The 24,231-nt window shown below is 44.5% G+C and overlaps 2 protein-coding genes across 3 annotated transcripts in view; both read right to left on the bottom strand.

Moving 5' to 3' along the window:
• LOC124594393 (UDP-glycosyltransferase UGT5-like) overlaps positions 1-5,936 on the bottom strand; it is a 143,424-nt gene extending 137,488 nt beyond the window's left edge. For both annotated transcript variants that reach the window (XM_047132771.1, XM_047132765.1), the window contains exon 1: positions 5,830-5,936. The gene's annotated coding sequence lies outside the window, so the exon portion shown is untranslated. The remainder of the gene's footprint in view (positions 1-5,829) is intronic.
• The window catches only part of LOC124544613 (ice-structuring glycoprotein-like), a 55,559-nt gene that overhangs the window by 21,345 nt on the left and 9,983 nt on the right, over positions 1-24,231 (bottom strand). The gene's annotated exons all lie outside the window — the stretch shown is intronic.

Raw genomic sequence — 24,231 nt, forward strand, 5'->3', positions numbered from 1 at the left:
GTATTACTAACAATTTCGCCCTGCAGTATCACTTTCACGCAACTCAATGTCTGTGACTTCGTATCTCGTGAAGTACCAGTCGTACAAAGATATAAATGTGCCTACTGTCTGTGAAATGTGTTCTGAATAGAGCTGGTAGTAAAGAAGAATAAATTAAAACGTCATACACGATACGACAGTTTTCCACCCATCTCAGTATTTGGCCTCATATCTCCTGAACTATGTGTCGTTAAGTAATATGTTTCTGTAGGTACATTTAGTGACGTACACTCCTGGAAATTGAAATAAGAACACCGTGAATTCATTGTCCCAGGAAGGGGAAACTTTATTGACACATTCCTGGGGTCAGATACATCACATGATCACACTGACAGAACCACAGGCACATAGACACAGGCAACAGAGCATGCACAATGTCGGCACTAGTACAGTGTATATCCACCTTTCGCAGCAATGCAGGCTGCTATTCTCCCATGGAGACGATCGTAGAGATGCTGGATGTAGTCCTGTGGAACGGCTTGCCATGCCATTTCCACCTGGCGCCTCAGTTGGACCAGCGTTCGTGCTGGACGTGCAGACCGCGTGAGACGACGCTTCATCCAGTCCCAAACATGCTCAATGGGGGACAGATCCGGAGATCTTGCTGGCCAGGGTAGTTGACTTACACCTTCTAGAGCACGTTAGGTGGCACGGGATACATGCGGACGTGCATTGTCCTGTTGGAACAGCAAGTTCCCTTGCCGGTCTAGGAATGGTAGAACGATGGGTTCGATGACGGTTTGGATGTACCGTGCACTATTCAGGGTCCCCTCGACGATCACCAGTGGTGTACGGCCAGTGTAGGAGATCGCTCCCCACACCATGATGCCGGGTGTTGGCCCTGTGTGCCTCGGTTGTATGCAGTCCTCATTGTGGCGCTCACCTGCACGGCGCCAAACACGCATACGACCATCATTGGCACCAAGGCAGAAGCGACTCTCATCGCTGAAGACGACACGTCTCCATTCATCCCTCCATTCACGCCTGTCGCGACACCACTGGAGGCGGGCTGCACGATGTTGGGGCGTGAGCGGAAGACGGCCTAAAGGTGTGCGGGACCGTAGCCCAGCTTCATGGAGACGGTTGCGAATGGTCCTCGCCGATACCCCAGGAGCAACAGTGTCCCTAATTTGCTGGGAAGCGGCGGTGCGGTCCCCTACGGCACTGCGCAGGATCCTACGGTCTTGGCGCGCATCCGTGCGTCGCTGCGGTCTGGTCGCAGGTCGACGGGCACGTGCACCTTCCGCCGACCACTGGCGACAACATCGATGTACTGTGGAGACCTCACGCCCCACGTGTTGAGCAATTCGGCGGTACGTCCACCCGGCCTCCCGCATGCCCACTATACGCCCTCGCTCAAAGTCCGTCAACTGCACATACGGTTCACGTCCACGCTGTCGCGGCATGCTACCAGTGTTAAAGACTGCGATGGAGCTCCGTATGCCAAGGCAAACTGGCTGACACTGACGGCGGCGGTGCACAAATGCTGCGCAGCTAGCGCCATTCGACGGCCAACACCTCGTTTCCTGGTGTGTCCGCTGTGCCGTGCGTGTGATCATTGCTTGTACAGCCCTCTCGCAGTGTCCGGAGCAAGTATGGTGGGTCTGACACACCGGTGTCAATGTGTTCTTTTTTCCATTTCCAGGAGTGTATGTGGATACTAGGTGCGGAATGTGTTGCGAATAGAGTTGGTGTGAAACAAGTAATAAATTCAAATGGCACACATGGTGCGGTAGTTTTTTAGGCATCTCTGTTTTTAAGACAGCCTATCTCCAGAACTACGTGTCGTACAATATAATTTTGCTGGTGCTTTCAGGGGTATATGTGAATGCTGTCTGCAAAAAGTCCCTAGAATACAGTTAGTAGCAAAGAAGTAACGAATTGAAATGTCATTCTTCACGCGTGGACAGCGAAAATGTAGTAAGCACTAAACTGTTTTCCTTTCATCATTTTGTGGGGTTGTCAGAGAGAAAAAGTTTTATAAAGCTTTGTATTGTGTGGAGTTTGCTGCAAGTCACAATGTGTTGTCATTCTCAAATAGTGGATGAATAAAGTGTGGGTATTCTCGCGTCCTGACCTACCTATCATAAGATAGCCTTTGTGTTAATTCAAGGTAAATTTCATCCAAATCTGTCCTGGAGTTTCAGTGAGAATGGGTGACAAAGGTACTAACTCACACACAAACACACACTTTCGTAAGGTACGCTCTCATTTCAACTCTAGACATAATAGCACAAATTGTTATTTTCATTTTATTCTTTTTTAATGGAAGTAGGTATGAAGATCTTCGTAAAAGCGAAACAGCTTATCAACAACCGTGTGAGCTTAACTGTTTTAAGATGAGTTTTTTTATAACCAGTCGTTGTTATTTCTTGAATAATGTTTTTAGAATGATAAACAGTCTTTCGGCTCAAGCAGAACTTTTTAGTGCTCTGACGTGTTATTGTGTGATATTGATGTTGTAAATTCAGTCTCTTGACATAGACACTAAACTCTCCAATCGACCATCGGAAAGAGAAGAAAGGTGCAGTTCCTGACATACAACCAAGTGAAACATGTCCCTGATAGTGGCAATGTGAAGTGGGACTTTAGGTCGCAATGCCAAGAAATAATTATCTGGACCTGAAGGACAAATTATCTGCGCGATTCTCCCTGTAATTATTTTATTTTCTCATTGAAATACTACTAAATAATCCGAAATAGTATATAGATACATTCAACTTGAGCGTGAGGACGCCAGAGAAAACCGTACTGTCACGGTTTAAGAACGAGTTACAAGCCGTCTTTGAATAAGGTAGGTATATCTCTGAGCTGAGCTCTGGTTGTGGCTGTTGAGCCCAGGCAGACGTCACGGACTTGCAGTCACTAGCTGCTAGTTAAGGCCCCCACACATGCTACTGCATGCTTGACAATCACGCTTGCGCAAGCGTGCTTCTGCAAGCTTGCTTGACTGTGTTTAGGGTAAATTAGCGCAAGCACCAGGCTTTCACAGGCAGCTTGACGCTTAACCGAATTTCGATTATGCGTGCTTGTGCAAGCCTTCAAACGTGTCCATGCTTGCTCGTGTGTGCCTAGAGTAGGGACGCTTGAACAAGCACACATCTGTCATTCGGACACAAACTGTGGAGAGCACGTGTTTATTTAAATTTTGTGTCGTTTCCTTCTTCGTTCTGACGTAGGACCGGTGTTGGAGGAATTTATTAGGTGCTACGAAAGACACCCATGTTTATGGAATATTAAAAGTAAAGAATATCACGGTAAAATGAAAAGAGACGCGGCATATGAGGTGCTTCTCACAAAGTACAAAAAAAATAGAGGCATCAGCAACTAAAGATACTGTTGTTAAAAAATTAAATATATTACGAACGAATTGCAGACGAGAAAGAATGAAACGTGACAGCACTTACAAATCAGGGGCTGCAGCAGACGAAGTTTACGAACCTGTTCAGTGGTAAACAAACTGATGCTTGTAGATGCGTGCTTGAGTCGTGTGGAGGCGCGAGGACTTTGTGCATGCTTGAGCACGCACGCTTGCGCAAGCGTGATTGTGAAGCATGCAGTAGCGCGTGTGGAGGCCTTTAGAGGAGCACTATGGCGATGTAAGGTACTGTCGATCGTGTTATATATAATTACAATTGTGCGCTCTGTTCTGAAGTTTGAACTTCCATGAAGTGACATAATAAGTGAGTTACGAAAGAGAAAAATGCGTATCAGAGATTATTTCAAGTTGTGTCCAGAAGAGCCTTACAGAAAAAGAATTCCGCAACGGGAAAATAAAGTATATACAATTGCACGGCGACAAAATTTCTGCGCTGGATCTGACGAAGAATTCAAAAGTCATCTCCTCTTAGACAAACTAAGAAATACAAGGTACCGTCATAACTGATTAACAAAAATTATAACAATAGAGTACAGTTCTGAATTAAAAAAATACTATGTAGGTAGCCTGTTTAATTACGCTGCAATTGGAGACTAAATGGTGGTATTGGAGAACTGTATCCATAGGTATCACAACTTCCAATTCAACACACTTAAATACAGAAATATACCATCATTTACGCAATTAAGTAACATCTCTTTACTACTCATTTTTAGAATCTAATTACATTTTTTATTAGAGCCTGCTACAAGTGGTCTAGGCGCGGTCCTTTCGCGGGCCTATCTCAACCATTCACTAAAGCAAAACTGCAGTATTGTCGCAGCTCTATTGGTGACTACTGTTTTGCCTGAAGCAATTTGTGCTTGGCGGTTAAAAGCTACCAGCGATGGGAGCTATCAGGGATCTTCTTCGCTGACTCAACTGCAGAGATGGTCTAAACAGTTAGTGCCAGATATCAATTATGGCATTTATTTTTTGGTAACGGTTTTTATAACAATGTTATTAATAACTGACAAAAATAACTTGTTTGTATTACCAAATCTTCCAATAGCATACCTCCACAGTTGGTATAAGTTATTGCGGATGAGTTCATTTATCAGTGTAGCAGTCACAGAACAAATAGCAGTTAATGCGGTTATTGGTAACTAGGAGAAATACCTGCTAAACTGTGCCATAGTGTCAAGTTCTGCAGCCTACATACATGTAGCGATCTTGAGCTATGTTACCAGAACTTTTCAGTTAAGGATGTTTCTGAAGTTATCGGTGTTTCAAACAAGATGGGTATTGTAATCTAATGTAATGTGTATTCATGTAAAGAGCCTCACGAAGTTAGTTTCAAAATTGCAGCCCACGAAAAATTTGAATGCGATATTAGAAGTGAAATTCTTAATAAGCGCTATTTAAAGTTTGATCAATGTGTCATGTAGACAAAATTCGAAGCTTAATTTCTGCTGTTTGGCGTAGTGAAGTACTACACAAGTAACAGTGCTAATAAGACTGTAGAGTCGTTTATTCCTGCGCAAGGTTTACGCGAACTCGTCTAAAATAGTGAAGTATTTCCACACTTGTCTGGTTCTGGATTTCATCATCTCAGTACGCCGTCGGTAGTAAAAGTGCATCCTTGTAGCGTCTTCGACAAATGAATCTGGAATTGACTTCCATTATCCATTATCCGGATTATCAGTAACCTCGGAAATAATCGGTTATACGATTAGTCACTTCCACGGATATAAGAATATCGTTAATGTCACTGTGATTTATCCATGGCCAGATAGAACGACACCGAATTAGTTAGTTAAACAGATGGTGCTCACGAACATCACGTGGTTAGTGTATTCATTATTCGTGGGAAGAAAGAGCGAGACTGAAGCGTACTAGGGAAATACGACGTATGTGTGTTGGCAATGATGCGCGCGCGATATTGGCAGTTATCGAAATGACTCTTGTTTTTCAGAGTCTGTGTTTTACGGTGTACCATGCAATTTTCTTAAGACATGCTTGCTTAGTATTATACAGTATTATCATATTATATGCCTAGACGGACAGCGAAAGTAACACATTTCTCCAGGTGCGGGGATCACAATAAACGTGCGACTGCAGGGCGTGTACACACGGTGACACATGGAGATTTGAGTCAGTCTGGGAGGTGCACTCGAACAGTCGAAGTGGTTAGGGCGACCACACACGTTATGAGAAAATTCCAGGTTCGAGTTCCGGTTCGGCACAAATTTTCATGTCTCTAACAATTAGTACAGCTGAAGTCTAATCGTATTCGCAATTGCGAATACATTTTTTTTAATTGAAATAACTACCTGATATTGATAAGCGGTTATTTGAATACTCAGTAACCGGCTGATTAATCCAGTTAAGTTATTTTTGGCGCCTCTGCTGAGCTGCATGCTACAACTCACTTGGCCCGCCTCCCCGCAACGTGTCGCCAGCAGCAACTGGTGGTGCGTGGTGCTCAGCTGCCGCTGCCGCTCTGGTGACCTCGGACAACTTCGCGCAGAGCGGCCAGTGTGCTCGGCTGCCGGCTGGCTCGCGTTTAAGCCACAGTCCAGCTTCCTAACGAGCAAGGTGTATTGTGGAGGGGCGAGAGGAAAGACGACCTGCCTGCCAAGGACGGTCTTCACGTGCTCGGCGACTGCAAGGGTACTGCTTTCAATCTGCATTCGTATGAATGAACAGCACAGTCTCACTGCAGGTTTTCGGGCTTTAGACGACGTATCTGGTCAGCTGAAGATTTTATACAACTGGCCATTAAAATTGCTACACCACGAAGATGACGTGCTATGGGTGCGAAATTTAACCGACAGGAAGAAGATGCTGTGATATGCAAATGATTAGCTTTTCAGAGCATTCACACAAGGTTAGCGCCGGTGGTGACACCTACAACGTGCTGACATGAGGAAAGTTTCCAACCGATTTCTCGTACGCAAACAGCAGTTGACCGCCTTTGCCTGGTGAAACGTTGTTGTGGTGCCTCGTGCAAGGAGCAGAAATGAGTACGATCACGTTTCCGACTTTGATAAAGATCGGATTGTAGCCTATCGCGATTGCGGTTTATCGTATCGTGACATTGCTGCTCGCGTTGGTCGAGATCCAATGACTGTTAGCAGAATATCGAATCGGTAGCTTCAGGAAGGTAATACCGAACGCCGTGCTGGATCCCAACGGCCTCGTATCACTAGCAGTCGAGATGACAGGCATCTTATCCGCATGGCTGTAACGGATCGTGCAGCCACATCTCGATCCTTGAGTCAACAGATGGGGACTTTGCAAGACAACAACCATCTGCACGAACAGTTCGACCACGTTTGCAGCAGCATGGACTATCAGCTCGGAAACCATGGCTGCGGTTGCCCTTGACGCAGCATCACAGACAGGAGCGCCTGCGATGGTATACTCAACGACGAACCTGGAGGCACGAATGGCAAAACGTCATTTTTTCGGATGAATCCAGGTTCTGTTTACAGCATAATGATGGTAGCATCCATGTTTGGCGACATCGCGGTGAACGTACATTGGAAGCGTGTATTCGTCATCGCCATACTGGCGTATCACCCGGCGTGATGGAATGGGGTGCCATTGGTTACACGTCTCGGTCACCTCTTGTTCGCATTGACGGCATTCTGAACAGTGTACGTTACATTTCAGATGTGTTACGACCCGTGGCTCTACCCTTCATTCGATCCCAGCGAATTCCTACCTTTCATCAGGATAATGCACGACCGCATGTTGCAGGTCCTGTACGGGCCTTTCTGGTTCAAAATGGTTCAAATGGCTCTGAGCACTATGGGACTTAACTTCTGAGGTCATCAGTCCCCTAGAACTTAGAACTACTTAAACCTAACTAACCTAAGTACGTCACACACATCCATGCCCGAGGCAGGATTCGAACCCGCGACCGTAGTGGTCGCGCGGTTCCAGACTGTAGTGCCTATAACCGCTCAGCCACAAGGCCCTTCTTGATACAGAAAATGTTCCACTGCTGCCCTGGCCAGCACATTCTCCAGATCTCTCACCAATTGAAAACGTCTGGTCAATGGCGTCCGAGCAACTGGCTCGTCAGAATACGCCAGTCGCTACTCTTGATGAACTGTGGTATCGTGTTGAAGCTGCATGGTCAGCTGTACTTGTCCACCCCATCCAAGCTCTGTCTGACTCAATGCCCAAGCGTATCAAGGCCATTACGACCAGAGGTGGTTGTTCTGGGTACTGATTTCTCAGGATTTCTGCACCCAAACTGCGTGAAAATGTAATCACATGTCAGTTCTATTATAATATATTTGTCCAATGAATACCCGTTTATCATATTCATTTCTTCTTGGTGTAGCAATTTTAATGGCCAGTAGTGTACTTTGCATTACGGTGCTCTCAGTCCACTAATTTATAGAAAGGGGCGTGTGGGGTTTTGAAGGAAGTTACGGGCGTTGTTTATTTACATATAAACTACTGAAAATACTTTACGTTATGAAATATTATTGTAATACATTTCTAATGCTACCAAAAAGATTTCGACCGATTCAGCCGACACATTTTATGGAGTTGTTTATATTTTACATTCTGTGTGCAGAGAGTGTGCACTACTTTTAACAGTTAAGTTTGTTTCAGTCAAGTGTTCGTGTCTGTCCAAACAGTTTCGACTGCAGAACCGGTTCGAGGATATTTTTCCACACGAGCGACTTTTCATTTGCCCCCCTCCCTCTTTTCTGTGTACATCTTCCCCCGTGTCAATTTCTGCTGCGGATTGTGATACACACTGTATACAAATCGCTTCTCATTGTGACTGTCATGAACGTGTAATTGTGGCGCCTTTCGCACACCAAAAGTATCACTTGTGCGTTAAGGTGAGGACGTTTATGAAAAACACACACTATTTAAAAGCTACACCAAATACACGATTCTGAAGATACGGCAATGAGATTTTGTATCATGTTTTACATGGAATTAACACATTTACTACTAAGTTCCTTGGATTATGTATATTTACGTTTTTTATGGAATTTAAAAACTTTGATTTCAAAGAATAATACAGGAGTGTTGTTTGAAAAGTTTTCGGAATCACCACGAGAGGTCAACGCTAGCGCAACGAGTTGTTCGCGTGATATTCATTGGACTGTTGCCTGTAAACAAGTGCCACGTCAGTGCTCTTGGAAGAGAGCTGTAGCGGTGACGTGGTTCTGTTGTTGTTCCCGCATAGTCCATTTGCGAAGATGGAAAAAATCGAGATTCGAGTAGTGATTAAGTACTTCGTAATGAAAGGTATGAAAGCAAAGGACATTCATGCCGATTTGCAGAATACACTGGGGAACTCTGCTCCTTCATGTTCAACTGTTGCTAAGTCGACAAATGAATTTCAATTTGGCCGTGAGAGCTTAGATGATGATCCGCGCAGTGGTCGGCCAAGATGTGTCACTACTCCAGAAATCGTTGCAAAAGTGCACAAAATGGTCATGGAGGATCGTCGATTGAAAGTGCGTGAAATTGCTCAAGCTTGCCAGATGTCACGTGAAAGGTTATATCACATTTTAACTGAAAAATTAGAAATGAAAAAATTATCTGCAAGTTGGGTGCCGCGACTCTTGACGCTGGATCAAAAACGGACGAGAATGGACATAACGGAACAATGTTTGGCTCGTTTTAGGAGAAACGAACAAGATATTTGCGCCGGTTTGTGACCACAGATGAAACTTGGGTGCACTACTATACCCCAGAGACAAAACAACAGTCAAAGCAGTGGAAACATGCTGATTCTCCGCCACCAAAGAAAGCAAAGACAATTCCTTCGGCGGGAAAGGTCATGGCATCAGTGTTCTGGGATGTGAAGGGGATTCTGTTTGTAGATTATCTCCCCACTGGGCGAACAATTATTTGAGAATGCTATGCTGACCTCTTGAACAAAATGCAACAAAAGATACGCCTAAAAAGGCCAGGTTTATCAAAGAAGAAAGTTATCTTCCATCAAGACAATGCGCGCCTGCACATATGTGCCGTCGCCATGGCAAAATTACACGAACTAAGGTATGAACTGAAACTTTCTGGAACATTAAAACTGTGTGCCGGACTGAGACTCGCACTCGAGACCTTTGCCTTTCGCAGGCAAGTGCTCTACCACCTGAGCTACCCAAGCACGACTCATGTCCCCTCCTCACAGCTTTACTTCTGCCAGTACCTCGTCTCCTACTGATCCCTATATATAGGCCTAACTGCCTCAATTACAGCAAGTGGTAAGGTATTCTTGTGGGTATATTGTGTGCCTGTAGCATTTCTCAACCAGTACTTGCGCCACGAATCTTCCCCTTTTGGGCACAAACCATGCTGTGGGGTTTCATCTGTTGACACTCTGTGAAACCATGTTGCCCAAACAGCTCGTCTCATGTTCTCCAAACTCCTACATTTCTCCTTATTGTTAGTCCATAATATTAAGTCAAAGAACAATTTCACTTTCTGTAAGACGACCTGGCCCACCTATGTGTTTTCCGTCTGACAGTTTTTTCCACTGAAGTCTTTACATAATTTTCCCAGCTGAGTTCCCAGTCGTTTTTGTACGTGCCCGAGACATTCAATCTTTTCTATCAGAGTGTCCCCATATGGTCTGTCATTAACAACAGAAGTGTGTCCTTTACAGTCTCCATCCCCACGGTAGCCTACATACCTCACACCATGACTGACCTCTGATCTTCTAAAAATGTTTAGAACTCCTTCCGTTTCCATGTTTCCACTTGGGCCATCAAAGTTCTTAACACGAACACGGGTGCCAATAAATTTACTTGTACAACCCTGGCAGTGCTTTGTTAGACGTTCATAATCTAATATCTTACCAGCTTCAATTAATGTGGCAGTTACAATCCCATTCAGAGAACTATGACCTCTCTTCTACCAAGATCCATCAAATGCTGCTACAATGTCTGTATTCTCTACTTCTGCTGCTCTTTTCATTGAATGTTCACTTACACCACATAAAGTATTATGTATTAATTTATTCTATCTGTCAAACCTCAGTGGGGGTGGAGGCAAATCCATCACTGCACAAAAAGTCTGGGCAGTTCTCCTTCCCTTTCCAACACATCGCATTGCATAAGCAAGCTGAATATTTACACTATAATGTCGACTATCAGTTACTGGCGATGTCATAGTATGACTGTGCATCTTGCAAGAGTTACAAGCAAACACTAACCGACATGAAAGGCCCTTCCTTGCTGAAATGTCCTCAGAAACATCAATACTATCTTCACAATTGCAAGAATCACATTTCACAGTACTCTTCAAAAGTCTTGACAGCACATTTAGGTTCACAATAACATTTCCGTCGTTATTGCTGCTCACAATACTACTAGGCTTGTTCTTATTACATTCAGAAAGCGAAAGTTTACGTCTAGAAGCACTGCCCGTTTCCACGGGCGACTTTTGAAGCATCTGATGTGTATTATTCGATTGTGTTAGGAACTTGTCGCCACTAAACTTTCGTTTGGGTTTTAATTTTCTTTACTGTCGGCATTTGCAGCAAGGAAACAGACTCAAAGAAACAAAACAACACACAATAACTACAAAACCACACGCATATGAAACTCCGAAATCATATATTCTCAGATATTTGTTTACATTCGAACTATAGCCCTCTAGACATGCCTGTACTTTGGTTCTGGGAGTCAGTGCGTTCTAGACTACACCTGTGTTAACGATCCGTAACTAACGACGGAAAAAAACGGAAGAACAAAATACTGCATCACGTATTCTGACTCACTTCATACTAACAGATGGGAGTGGCCCCTGTGCAACATCAAGTTCAACCTCAATTTTAGAATGAACGGAAAATTATAATGCCCATAAACTATACATTTTTGAAATCAGCATGACATGCTCTTTTCTATAGATCAAGAAATATTTGAAAACTTTTGGTCATTTTCACGAGCATGTCCCTTTAACTATCACCAGAAAAACGCTCCATTGTTGTCGCTATGATTTAGTTGGGTGACCAAGAGGGAACTGAAATCGGCAGGAGCTGGCGGCTGAGACGAGAATTCATTCCCCATTTCTTTTAGTGGGCGACAGGAGAAGATGATCATCTATTTGTTGAGAATGCTTTCTTATTTGTCTTCCAGTGATGATAAATCACAGGTTTACGCACCTTGATTAATTTGCGATCATGCACTGTAGACCCAATGAGCTACATTTTCTGTGGATGAAAGATGAATTGAGACAGTCATCCACAAGTGAGTTTCTTTGTAACAAAGAATATGAAATTAAATGAAAGCTGTTTTAATGTAGCCCCTAATACAATGAGTAGAATAAAAACTGACACTATCGTGAGTTAAAGAGCAGTCGACTCGAAGGCTTCTGAATGGTTCCGATACTGGAGTCGCTGGTCACCTCTTTTGCTTGTTTACTATAAACACTGCTTTGACAGCCAGTAATAACAATCAGATTGTATTATTCAGTGAAAAGTAGATGGTGAAGTTGCACCAGACAGCCTCAGTGTAAATAGTCACCGCCGGATTGACTAGACCTGAATTAAGTGTAACTGAATTGTGCTTTGTTATTGATCACTGAAAATGTGTGATGAAGATAACAAAAAGAAAATAGAAGGCCATCAAAATCGTATAAGGAACAGAAAAATAGCGAGTAGAGCGAAATAGGAGTTCAATAAAAACTAGTAATTATTAAAAACTTTACCATATATTTTCAAATAATATTCTGGACCTTTTTGGAATAATAAACCAGTGGTAAGTGTTCGTCCGTTTCATGAAAATCTGGCAGTAATCCAGAATGAGATTTTCACTCTTCAGCGGAGTGTGCGCTGATATGAAACTTCCTGGCAGATTAAAACTGTGTGCCCGACCGAGACTAGAACTTGGGACCATTGCCTTTCGATGGGAAGTGCTCTACCATTTGATCGTCTGGTCGCTGCGGACGTCACATGACATCCGCTCAAGTTCGTTTGTTGATCCTTCGGCTCAGTTTTTTTATTACAGAGGCCAACCGGCTCTCTGACCGTCCACGCTGAGCTACCGTGCCGGCTGTCATCTGAGCTACCGAAGCACGACTCACGCCCGGTCCTTACAGCTTTACTTCTGCCAGTATCTCGTCTCCTACCTTCCAAAAAATCTCATTCTCAAAATATCCCCCAGGCTGTGGCTAAACCATGTCTCCGCAGCATCCTTTCTTTGGGGAGTTCTAGTTCTGCAAGATTCGCAGGAGAGCTTTTGTAAAGTTTGGAAGGTAGGAGACGAGATACTGGCAGAAGTAAAGCTGTGAGGACGGGGGGTGAGTCGTGCTTCGGTAGCTCAGATGGTAGAGCACTTGCCCGAGAAAGGCAAAGGTCCCGAGTTCAAGTCTCGGTCGGGCACACAGTTTTAATCCGCCAGGAAGTTTCATCTGGCAGTAATGTTTAGCTTTAATCACAGTCACAAAAATTTGGTGGGATATGTCTCCAACTCTCTCAACCAACCAAGTGCAAGTACGAGCACAATATGAAGACTGGTCTCGTAGTGTTCTTGTAACGTTGAGGGATTATATTTTTACTTGTCCTTTACTGTTTTTCGTAATTTTCAAGAAGGCGATCAAAGCAATATGGCGAGTTTCGTATAAACGAGTTTCACTTAGGTTAAGTAGTGTTTTGATTTTATATTAAAAAATGTACCTGGGTTATAGGAAGTTAGGTGTGAACAGTAGTTCAGCTATCAGGTTTTTCATTTTAAACCAAAAAATTCCCAACCTATGTGAAAATCGCGGAAACGTAACTCGCTATACCGCAATCGATATATATCGTTTTGACTATCTTCTTCAAAATAACAAAGGTTTCAGTCCTGAAAAAGGACCCTACAAAGAAAGTGTTAAGTGCTACCCAGCGATCAATAAAAACTCTTCCATTCCCACAGAAGATAAAAGATACCTTTGCAAAACTGAAGCTTAGCCTCCTAGACTGTATGGGTTACCTAAGATACACAAGCCCAATGTCCCATTGTGACCGATAGTAAGTGCCATTAGGGCTGCTACTCAAGAGCTGGCTAGATATCTTGCTTCTTTGTTGCAACCGTATATAGGTAAAACTGACACTCATATTAAAAATTCCATGCATTTTATCGAAAAACTGAGGGAGATCACAGTTAGTCCAAGTGACATCCTTGTCAGTTTCGATGTAGTATCCCTGTTCACCATGCCGGCCGCGGTGGTCTCGCGGTTCTAGGCGCGCAGTCCGGAACCGTGCGACTGCTACGGTCGCAGGTTCGAATCCTGCCTCGGGCATGGCTGTGTGTGATGTCCTTAGGTTAGTTAGGTTTAAGTAGTTCTAAGTTCTAGGGGACTGATGACCACAGCAGTTGAGTCCCATAGTGCTCAGAGCCATTTGAACCTGTTCACCATGGTCCCTGTTGACGAAGCTCTTTCTTACATAGCTGATATGTTTCCTACAGATATAGTAGCTTTGTTTCGACATTGTCTATCCTCGACTTATTTTCAATATAACAACGAGTTTTATGAACAAATTGATGGGGTGGTCATGCGTAGCCCTCTAAGCCATGCTATTGCTAATCTATTTATGGAATTTTTCGAACAACAGGTGCTGCAGTCGGCCAAAAAAAGCCCTTTGAAATGGTATCGATACGTGGATGACACCTTTGTGATATGGAATCGTGCTGAAGAGGAACTGAGTGATTTATTGGCGCACATAAACAGTTTCAATCCAAAGATACGTCCGCAGCTCGTGGTCGTGCGGTAGCGTTCTCGCTTCCCGCGCCCGGGTTCCCGGGTTCGATTCCCGGCGGGGTCAGGGATTTTCTCTGCCCCGTGATGACTGGGTGTTGTGTGATGTCCTTAGGTTAGTTAGGTTTAAGTAGTTCTAAGTTCTAGGGGACTGATGACCATAGATGTTAAGTTCCATAGTGCTCAGAGCCATTTTCCAAAGATACAATTCACCATGGAGAAAGAGAGTAATGGACAACTAAATTTTTTGGCTTTATTGGTTATTAAACGGGCAGATGGGACTTTAGGGCACAAGGTATATAGGAAAGACACACACACCGATCGTTACCTACATAAGAATTCGAATCATCATCCTAGGCAGAAGAGAGGAGCCAATTTACTTGCAAGATGAATTAAGCCATTTGCGAACAACATTTTTTAAGAGAAATGGGTGCACTGACAAGGAAATAGATCGAGCACTCCACCCTAGAAGAAAAGTGTCCGAAAATACAAGACAGCAACAACCGTCGGCTGGAAAAGTTTTTCTTCCATTTACTCATAACATCACGGACCGTATTGGTAAAGTTTTGGCCAAACTAGACAAGATATGGTGGTCGACTCTGTACCAACGAAGTGACAGTTGATTACCTGTAATCGATAGAGATGGCACTAGCCAGAGATAATTTTAGAGCCGACAGCACGTGCTGAGTGGTGGCGCCATCTAAGCGCTCTATATAAGCGGGACCTCCAGCGCCTAGCAGCCAGTGGCCGACTTACCTCAGAAGATGTAGCCCGCATAGGCAACGAAACGTCAGGAAGGAGAAGAAGTTTTATATATGGACCACGGAAATTCAGCCCGGAAGTTTTAATTAACGAAGATGCCGGCCGTGAAAGCTTACATTCCATGATTACTCCTCTTCTGCTTAACATTTTCTGTTTGTTGAACAGGCAACTGTTATGAAGTGATCCACCAAAATAAATATGCGCATGTCACAAGGAGGACTGTGAAACACCACAGGAAAAACAGCACTAGTCAACAATGGAAAATGACGTAACACACGCTGCGCAGACAGATATCTGGTTGTTGAAAAATTGCTTTTAACCACACGGATCTGCGAGGCCCGTACCGGAGGAAACGTCACCAACACTGTAACGCAAAGCCATAGGGAAATCTTCATAATTTTTTTTTCCAAAATTATGACTAACTTGACAAATTAGAAAAAGTCATAAAATTTCATTAAAGTAAAATGTATAGTTACTAATAGAGAAGATAGTAAATATAAAAGACGGGCCTCTGAGAACTGATGATAGGTGAAAGGTTAAATTAATTTAATATTCTTCGGTACAACAGACAATCATACTTTAATGTAATTGGCTCCACAATGGAAATTTACAAATCTACGTACATTTGAAATTGATGCCATCACAGTTAATCTGTAACTCGCTTTTAGTTGGCATTGGTCAGCAAGAAACAACTAATCATTTGTGCTTCTACGTTCCTCCACCCCCCCCCCCCCCCTCCCTTCCCTTGGCTACTGTACTTATGCCTCATGCCTCTGCCTTGTGTAGTCTGCCGACTTTTCCCGAGCTTGCAGTATGTTAGTTATTTTACAGATCCGTCTTGATCAAACAAACTTTTACACTTCACTTTTACCGTTTTCCCTACTGCCATCTTCAGATCTGTTACAAACAAAAACAGAGTGTAACCAACTAAGTTCAGTTAGCTGACGCTAAATCTATAAAAGACCTGGTGCTAAATAAGAAAGATAAAAAGTGTTTATGTGATTAACAGCCATGTATACCAGCGCAGTCATACATACCATAAAATATTCTGATGTCGCATCAACGTCAGACTTAACTTGTACAGTGCTGGTGGTGATCAGAATGCGCCTGGTTTTTATACAAAAAAAACCGAGGTCAGCAGAGGGCACAATACTCCGTGTAGCAAATGTAATGGTGAGAATACAGTATGCGTAGTCGTTAATTAAAATTACTTTCCGTGGCAAACGAGCATCTGACAATAAAACATACGTGTAATTAGATCCATACTTAAAATCTACATAAAAAGTGCAAATACTAATAATGTGAAGCTCCTTGCCTGCCAAAGTATAACATACAATTGTGTAAAAGCCAGTATAAAAAGTGTATGAGTAAAATTACTTTCCGTGACAAACGAGCATCTGACAATAAAACATACGTGTAATTAGATCCATACTTAAAATCTACATAAAAAGTGCAAATACTAATAATGTGAAGCTCCTTGCCTGCCAAAGTATAACATACAATTGTGTAAAAGCCAGTACAAAAAGTGTAAGAATAAAATGGCCTCTATAAAGCGAAATCTTCCAGCATGACAAGACAATTACTGGGCCGAAAGTGTAAGGCAATTAGTGAAACAGTGACAATTAATTAAAGCACAAAAATCGATATTCGATAATACATCCGGAGTGGGGTGTGCATGGCTTCTCTGTACAACGTTCTTGTTTACCTGCGTCGGAACTTGCAGAGGAAGCCACAGTCTCCTCTACCCTGGCGGCCGGCGCACTCGATCGCACACCAAGCCGCTGTGGCGCTCGACGCTGCTCAAACCAGTGGCTTTCTGAATACATCAGAATAAGCATTCAGGTTAAACTCATTCTGTTCATTCAGCAATAATTCCGGTTGCCGTTTCCTGTGTACATAATTCTCCATTGCCTCGAGTAGGTTCAGTAACTGCTCCTTCGGCGCCCTATGCAACACTTTCATATTATTCTCTATGTTCCCTGATGAATGCTTCTCTCTGTCCAAATGTGTACCGAAAGCGCTCCTACTATGGTTATACGTGTTCTCCCCAAAACGAGTCTTGAAATTCCTTCCCGTCTGACAGACACAAAACTTATCACAGTCTTGGCAGTTGATCCTATAAACACCAGATTCCAAACATTTGTTACTGTTGTTACCAACTTTATGTCGTAGCCTGCAACTAATCGTAATTTTCGTTTGAAATCCAATTTTTACTTTCGTTTTTCTGAAAGCCTGTGCAATTCTATCTAAAAATGCATCATTGTACGACATAGCAACAAACTTCTTGTCGTCTGATTCTATTGTCTGCTTCTTGTCGCATGTTTTTGACTTTAGTTTATTATAAAGGTTCATTACATCACAGTCCTTATATCCGTTTGCTCGGCTATTTGTCTTATCACATTTAATTCTTCCACCTCGTCAGTAGGGGTGAATGGTAGTTTCAGCATCTTGTTGATCATGGTTCTGAAGTATGTCCGTTTATGCTTCTTAGGGTGGCAATATCTCATATTTATAATCGTGTCAGTAGCCGTCGTCTTCTTAAATATGCTAATCTTATACCTTCCATCCCTTTCAGTTAACCTAAGATCTAAAACACATATTTCCTTCTTCTTCCAGTGCATCCCACCCATTCCTTCTGCTACCTCGCCTATTTCATTTTCGTCACCTTTGTACAGTAGCATGATGGCGTCTACATAACGTCTGTAATAGATAAATTTTTTGTAGACATCAGGATTTTGTTCAAAAATCTTATTTTCTAGCTCATTTAGAACTAGTTCAGCTAAAGTACCAGTATTTTTCACATGCGTTAAGTATTAAAATCTAGTTACATGGCGATATCCCACAAGAGCAATAACGCAAGAAAAATAGCAAGAAACATTTTGCTATCTACACATAAGAACATAACTTTTTTATTGTTTTCTGTTAAAAAGCAGTTGAGAGAAGTAAATAAGCAATGTCGTGAAACATTATGGCTAAAAAGGCAAGTGCAATTAATGCACGAAAAATAAAATATTTATTCTATTATAATTTTTATTTAAGACATTTTAGCAGATACTTGTAATTGCCGTTATGTAATATGAGTTTACTTTTTCCGTATTTTTCCAGGTGGTGGTAAACTGGTTCACTAATTCACAAAACTGAAGGGACGCTTCGTTGCTTCCGCACACAGGTGCTGACCGCAGTTATCGCGCTACTTAACCGCCGCATTAACTACTGTGTGGAGGACGCAGAAACAGGCATCCATGGCGCGGAGAAGCAAAAAGTCGCCGAATCTGGATGTAATCCCTCATTCATTTTACAGAGAGAACTCTTCAGGATTTCCCCAAACTTAGCTTGAATTTGTCGTGAATCTCTTGCCCAGCGGAAAAGTTCCAAGCGACTGGTTAGGTGATTCCTATGTACAACAATGCAAAAAAAAAAAAGAAGAAGAGGACACGTAAAATTAGAGGCAGATATCCTTAACATCGTTTCGCTCCGTAACTCTTCAACGTGTTCTGAATTCCAGAACAATAAATTTCCTAGGGAGAAAAAAGCTTCTACGCCCTTTGTCAGAAAAGTTCCAGAACATGTTTTTTCTGAGTTTGCAATACTAAAAAGGAGCAAACGTTTTTGTATTGCCTGGCATTGTGCTTCCTTGAAATAACACTCTCCATGTTTCCCCACTAACTCACTAGGTGGCAGGACTGTGCTTAGCAACACACTGTTTGGGTTCTTGGCGCATTAGTTACGGTGACACAACGGCTGATGCTTGTGATCAAAGTGTGAACATTAAGTTCCGCGTTAAGCTAGGGAAAACCCCTAGTGAAACGTGGGCAATGTTTAAGCAAGTTGGTTCAAATGGCTCTGAGCACTATGGGACTTAACATCTATGGTCATCAGTCCCCTAGAACTTAGAACTACTTAAACCTAACTAACCTAAGGACACCACACAACACCCAGCCATCACGAAGCAGAGAAAATCCCTGACCCCGCCGGGAATCGAACCCGGGAACCCGGGCGTGGGAAGCGAGAACACTACCGCACGACCACGAGCTGCGGGCGTTTAAGCAAGTATTCGCAATTGAGGAACTTCCAGAAGTCGTGTTTTAGAGTGTCACAAAAGGTTTCATGAAGGCAGGGATTCAATGCAAGACGATCCCAAAGCTGGTCGCCCGTTGTGGCGAAACGAGTGCTGTAATCATTTGAGACATACAGAGGCGAGCGAGTGAACCCTGACTTATCCCAGTTCACTGCTACTAGCGCCACGTCATCATAACGCGCCTGGGCGTAGCATATAGTGTAACGTGCCATAATATAAGAATGAAATTAAAAATTAAAGTAGCTTCTCCAAACTTTGTCAACATATGTTTCAGTACATAAATGTTTGAATTGTTAAATTTCAGAGTGATAAAATGAATATGTTTCCCTAAATATATCGTTTTAAGAAAAAAAGATGGCGCTAAATGATTAAGCTAGAAAGCCAAAAACTGTTCAGAATGTGCATATGTATGTCTCAAATAACTGTTACAAGTCTCAACTTGATCAGAGCAATAGTTTGCTTGAAATTGGCGCTTTTACGAAAAACTGAAGAGCTAAGTATTTGACTCAGAAACATGGAAATTGGTATTGAAGCTTCAGTATGATATAAAAACATTAACTATGTAACCCCATATAGTTGTACTGAGATGCGACAAGAAGGAGACAATAGAACCAGAGGGCAAGAAGTTTTTTGCTATGTCGTACAATGGTGCATTTTCAGATAGAATTGCACAGGCTTTCAGAAAAACGAAAGTAAAAATTGGATTTCAAACGAAAAGAGCAATTAGTTGCAGGCTACGACGTAAAGTTGGCAACAACATGAACAAATATTTGGAATCTGGTGTTTATAGGATCAACTGCCGAGACTGTGATAAGCTGCTGCTAATGGGTGAAAACTTATGGGACTCAACTGCTAAGGTCATCAGTCCCTAGGCTTACACACTACTTAACCTAATTTGTCCTAAGGACAGGCCGGCCGGAGTAGCCGAGCGGTTAAAGGCGCTACAGTCTGGAACCGCACGACCGCTACGGTCGCAGGTTCGAATCCTGCCTCTTGCATGGATGTGTGTGATGTCCTTAGGTTAGTTAGGTTTAAGTAGTTCTAAGTTCTAGGGGACTTATGACCACAGCAGTTGAGTTCCATAGTGCTCAGAACCATTTGAGCCATTTGAACCTAAGGACAAACACACACACACCCATGCCCGAGGGAGGAATCGAACCTCCGCTGAGACCAGCCGTGTGATAAGCACCTCAGTAACTTCTAATTGTTTTCAAGTAATTTACTAAAAACTTAATTTCGAACAAAAACTTCCTTAGTCGTATCGATTAAGTATCATATATATTAATGATAGAAAGTTTTGATTACAACACTTGATTACATCCATTAATTAGTAAATATATAACAAGTTTCAAGACCTTAATGTAAATAACAATCAGTACAAGGGCCCTTAAAGAAGTAGTTCAGAGATCATGTTCTACTGTCGGTTCCGTTCTAAAAATTCTAGCCGGCAAAGTTTAAATGCAGTCGAGCTAAAACTTTTTCTGTTATTAAAGCCAATTTACCTACATTAATATAAAAATTACAAATATTGTAAATTGATACATAACAATATTATAAAATGTGTCTGAGAAATCAGCCATTTAAATGCTACTACGGGGGCATAGAGCGGATGACGGCAGATGTTCGTTTGCCCGTCCGCTGTGCCCATATACAAATACGGCCTGAGAGGCAGTGAGAGACACACTTGGCACCCAGCAGTTTTCAATCAGTCCGCGTCAGCCAAACGCCAGCTTACGCGCTTTTTTTTTTTTTTTTTTTCTTTATTGTATTTCAATTCCCCATCGGGGCGGGCTGGCAGCAGCATATGCGCTGCTCTTCAGCCGAAAGACATAGAACAAAACAATAGAAGACATTTAAAAACAGCAAAGGAGAGAAGAAGGCGAACATAGATATAAAAAAGGGAGAACATCATGGAAGGCAATATACAGAAAACGGGGTGACTGTAAAATGGAGATAAAAGAAAAAAAAAACTGTTTAAAAGTAGCACACACAAAAAGCCACACACTGTGACGATTAAAAGAACACAAAGCACAGTATGACTGGAGCATAAAGGTGTTGACGGATGGCATAGCACACAACGTAACACTGACGGCGAACCTCAAGGCAGTACACAATTAAAATCACACCTCTGGACGCACATGAGAAACAGCACGAAACACAACACTGACGTGGCACACTGATGATGATCGATACAGAGGATCTGCCAGGTTCAAGGAGATGAGGGAGACCTGAAGAAGGGAGGGAGGGGAAGAGATGGGGGAGGGGAATGGGGGGCGCTCGGAAGAGGGCCAGGTAGGGAGGGATGTGGGAAGGAGAGAGGCAAGTATGGGGTGCAGGGTCTCAGGGGAGGGGGGGATGGAGGAAAATCCGCTCTGGGAGAAGGAGGAAAGAGGAGAAGGGGGCCCTGGGGAGGGGGGGGAACATGGCCGGGTTATAGTTGGAAGGAAGGGTATATGTCACGGCGAAGTTCGTCATCCGAGAGGGGGAGGCGTTGGAAATTGCCCTGATGAAGGAGATGGAGGGTGTGGAGGTGGAGAGAGGGAGGGATACAGCGATAGAGGCGCGGCAACGGGCGAGGGGTGGAGAGGAAGGAGGAAACCAGAGGGTGGGGGGGATCAACCCTGCGAACAATGTAAAGGATGCGGAGATGTTGGAGGAACAAGAGGAGGTGGGGGAAGGGGATCAGTTCATACAGGAGCCGTGTGGGGGAAGGAAGGCGGATACGGAAGGCAAGGCGGAGCGCATGGCGTTCAAGGATTTGGAGAGCCTTGTAAAAGCGGGTGGGGGCGGAGATCCAGGCGACGCTGGCATAACAGAGGATAGGACAGATGAGGGATTTGTAGGTGTGGAGGATGGTAGAAGGATGCAATCCCCATGTCCGGCCGGACAGGAGTTTCAGCAGGCGGAGGCGGGAATGGGCTTTCTGCTGGATGGTCAGGAGATGAGGGGTCCAGGTGAGGTGTCGGTCAAGGGTGAGGCCAAGATATTTCATGGTGGGGGTGAGTTGGATAGGACGACTATAAAGGGTGAGGTAGAAATCTTAGAGGCGAAAGGAGCGAGTGGTACGGCCGATGATGATTGCCTGGGTTTTGGAGGGGTTGAGACGGAGGAGCCACTGGTTACACCAAGTGGTGAACTGGTTAAGGTGGGTTTGGAGGGTACGTTGAGACCGTTGAAGGGTAGGATAGAGAGCCAGGAAGGTGGTGTCATCAGCATATTGGAGAAGGTGAACTGGTGGGGGTGGCTTGGGCATATCAGCTGTATACAAGAGATAAAGGAGAGGGGAGAGGACAGAACCCTGGGGGACGCCAGCCGTGGGATAAAAGATACGGGAGTTGGTGCTGTGGAGGGTGACATAGGAAGGACGGTGCGAGAGGAAGGAAGCGACCAGATGGACAAAATTGATAGGCAGGGCGTAGGTTTGGAGTTTAAAGAGGAGACCGGGATGCCATACATGGTCATAGGCATTTTGGAGGTCAAGGGAAACAAAAATGGCGGAGCGGCGGGAGTTGAGCTGGAGGGACAGAAGGTGAACAAGGTTGAGGAGTTGGTCGTCAGCAGAGAAGGAGGGTCGGAAGCCACACTGGGTAAGGGGGAGGAGGTGGTGTTGAGCAAGGTGCCGATGGATATGGTGGGAGAGGATGGATTCAAGGACCTTACTGAAGACGGAGGTGAGGCAGATGGGACGATAGGAAGAGGCGGCAGAAGGGGGTTTGTTGGGTTTGAGGAAGAGGAGGACGCGGGAGGTCTTCCACAGGTCAGGGTAGAAGGCAGTAGAGAAGATGACATTATAGAGATGGGTGAGGACAGTTAGGAAGGAATAGGGGCTTTCTCGAAGGTGACGGTAGGTGACACAGTCGTGACCAGGGGCCGTGTTGCGTTTGGACTGGAGGAGAAGTTTAATGTCTTGTGCTGTGATGGGAGTGTTGACGTCAGAGGGGGGCAACTGCCCCAAGTACTGGAGACTAGGAGCAAGTGGAGCGACTGAGGTATCAGCACGTTCCATGACGGTGGGGAAAAGAGAATAATCAAAGTGGGGATCATCGGGGATGGAGAAGACCTCGGAAAGGTGGGAAGCGAAGTGGTTGGCCTTACTGAGGTTGTCTGGAAGGGGGCGATCGTTATGGAGAAGGGGGTAGTGGGGAGCGGAAAGGGAACCAGTAAGACGATGGAAGGCAGACCAGTACTTGGAGGAGTTGATAGGGAGGGTGGCATTGAGTCATGTGCAGGTCTGGCGCCAGTCCCGGCGTTTCGTTGCTGTAATAAGGTTCCGTACGTGTCGCTGTATTTGCCGGTGGCGTTGGAGTGTATCCCTGTCACGAGTGCGGAGGAAGGAGCGATAGAGGCGGCGGGATTCATGGAGGAGGAGGACAGCCCGCGGAGGGAGAGTGGGACGGTGTGGGTGGATGGTTTTAGTAGGAACATGGGCCTCCACGGCGTCAGTAAGTACCGTCTGAAGAAAGGACGAGGCGCGGATGATGTCGTCAGGATGGCGATAGGTAAGAGGGTGGCTTTCGACCTGGGTGGAGATGGAGTCCCGGTAGGCATCCCAGTTGGCACGGCGATAGTCATGGACGACCTTGGGAGGGGGTGCAGGTTGCGGAGCCGGAGGGGGGCGGTTTGCAGACGTTATGGTGAGAAGGACAGGGAGGTGATCGCTACCTGTGGGGTCAAGGACGGCGACAGTGATACGCCCAAGGAGGTTGGCGGAGGCAATGACAACATCGGGGGTGGTGTTACTTTCGGGTCGGGTGTGCTGGGGAATGAGAACAAGGTCACCCTGGATTGTGGAGAGGAACTGATGCCACCGCCGAAGGGCAGCAGGAGTGCGGCTATGGATGTTGAGGTCGGCGGCAATCACGTAGGTGGAGAAGGTGTGGTCAATGTGTGAGATGAAGTCATAAGGAAGAGGAGCAGTGGAGCGGACATAGATGGTGGCACAGGTAATGGTGAGGGAGGGGAAGAAGACGCTAAGGATAAGGTGTTCAGTGGGGTCATTGAGGAGAGGTTGTGGCCGGACGGGGATATGCTTAAGGTGGCCAATCGCGACTCCACCCTGCGCACGAGGACCAGGAGCATCAGTGCGGTGGAGGATATAGGGGGAGGTGCGGATAGAATGGTGGGGCTGGAGAAACGTTTCGTCCAAGAGGAAGGTGTCGACCTGGTGGTGGGAGAGGGTGTGCATGAGGAGGTATTTGTTGGAGCGGAAGGAGCGAATTTTCTGGAAGAGGATGCGAGACTCGTGCCGCACCATGACGGGAAGGAGGGG

This window comes from Schistocerca americana, chromosome 1 (genome assembly GCF_021461395.2).
Source record: "Schistocerca americana isolate TAMUIC-IGC-003095 chromosome 1, iqSchAmer2.1, whole genome shotgun sequence".
In the NCBI taxonomy this organism is placed as follows: Eukaryota; Metazoa; Arthropoda; class Insecta; order Orthoptera; family Acrididae; genus Schistocerca; species Schistocerca americana.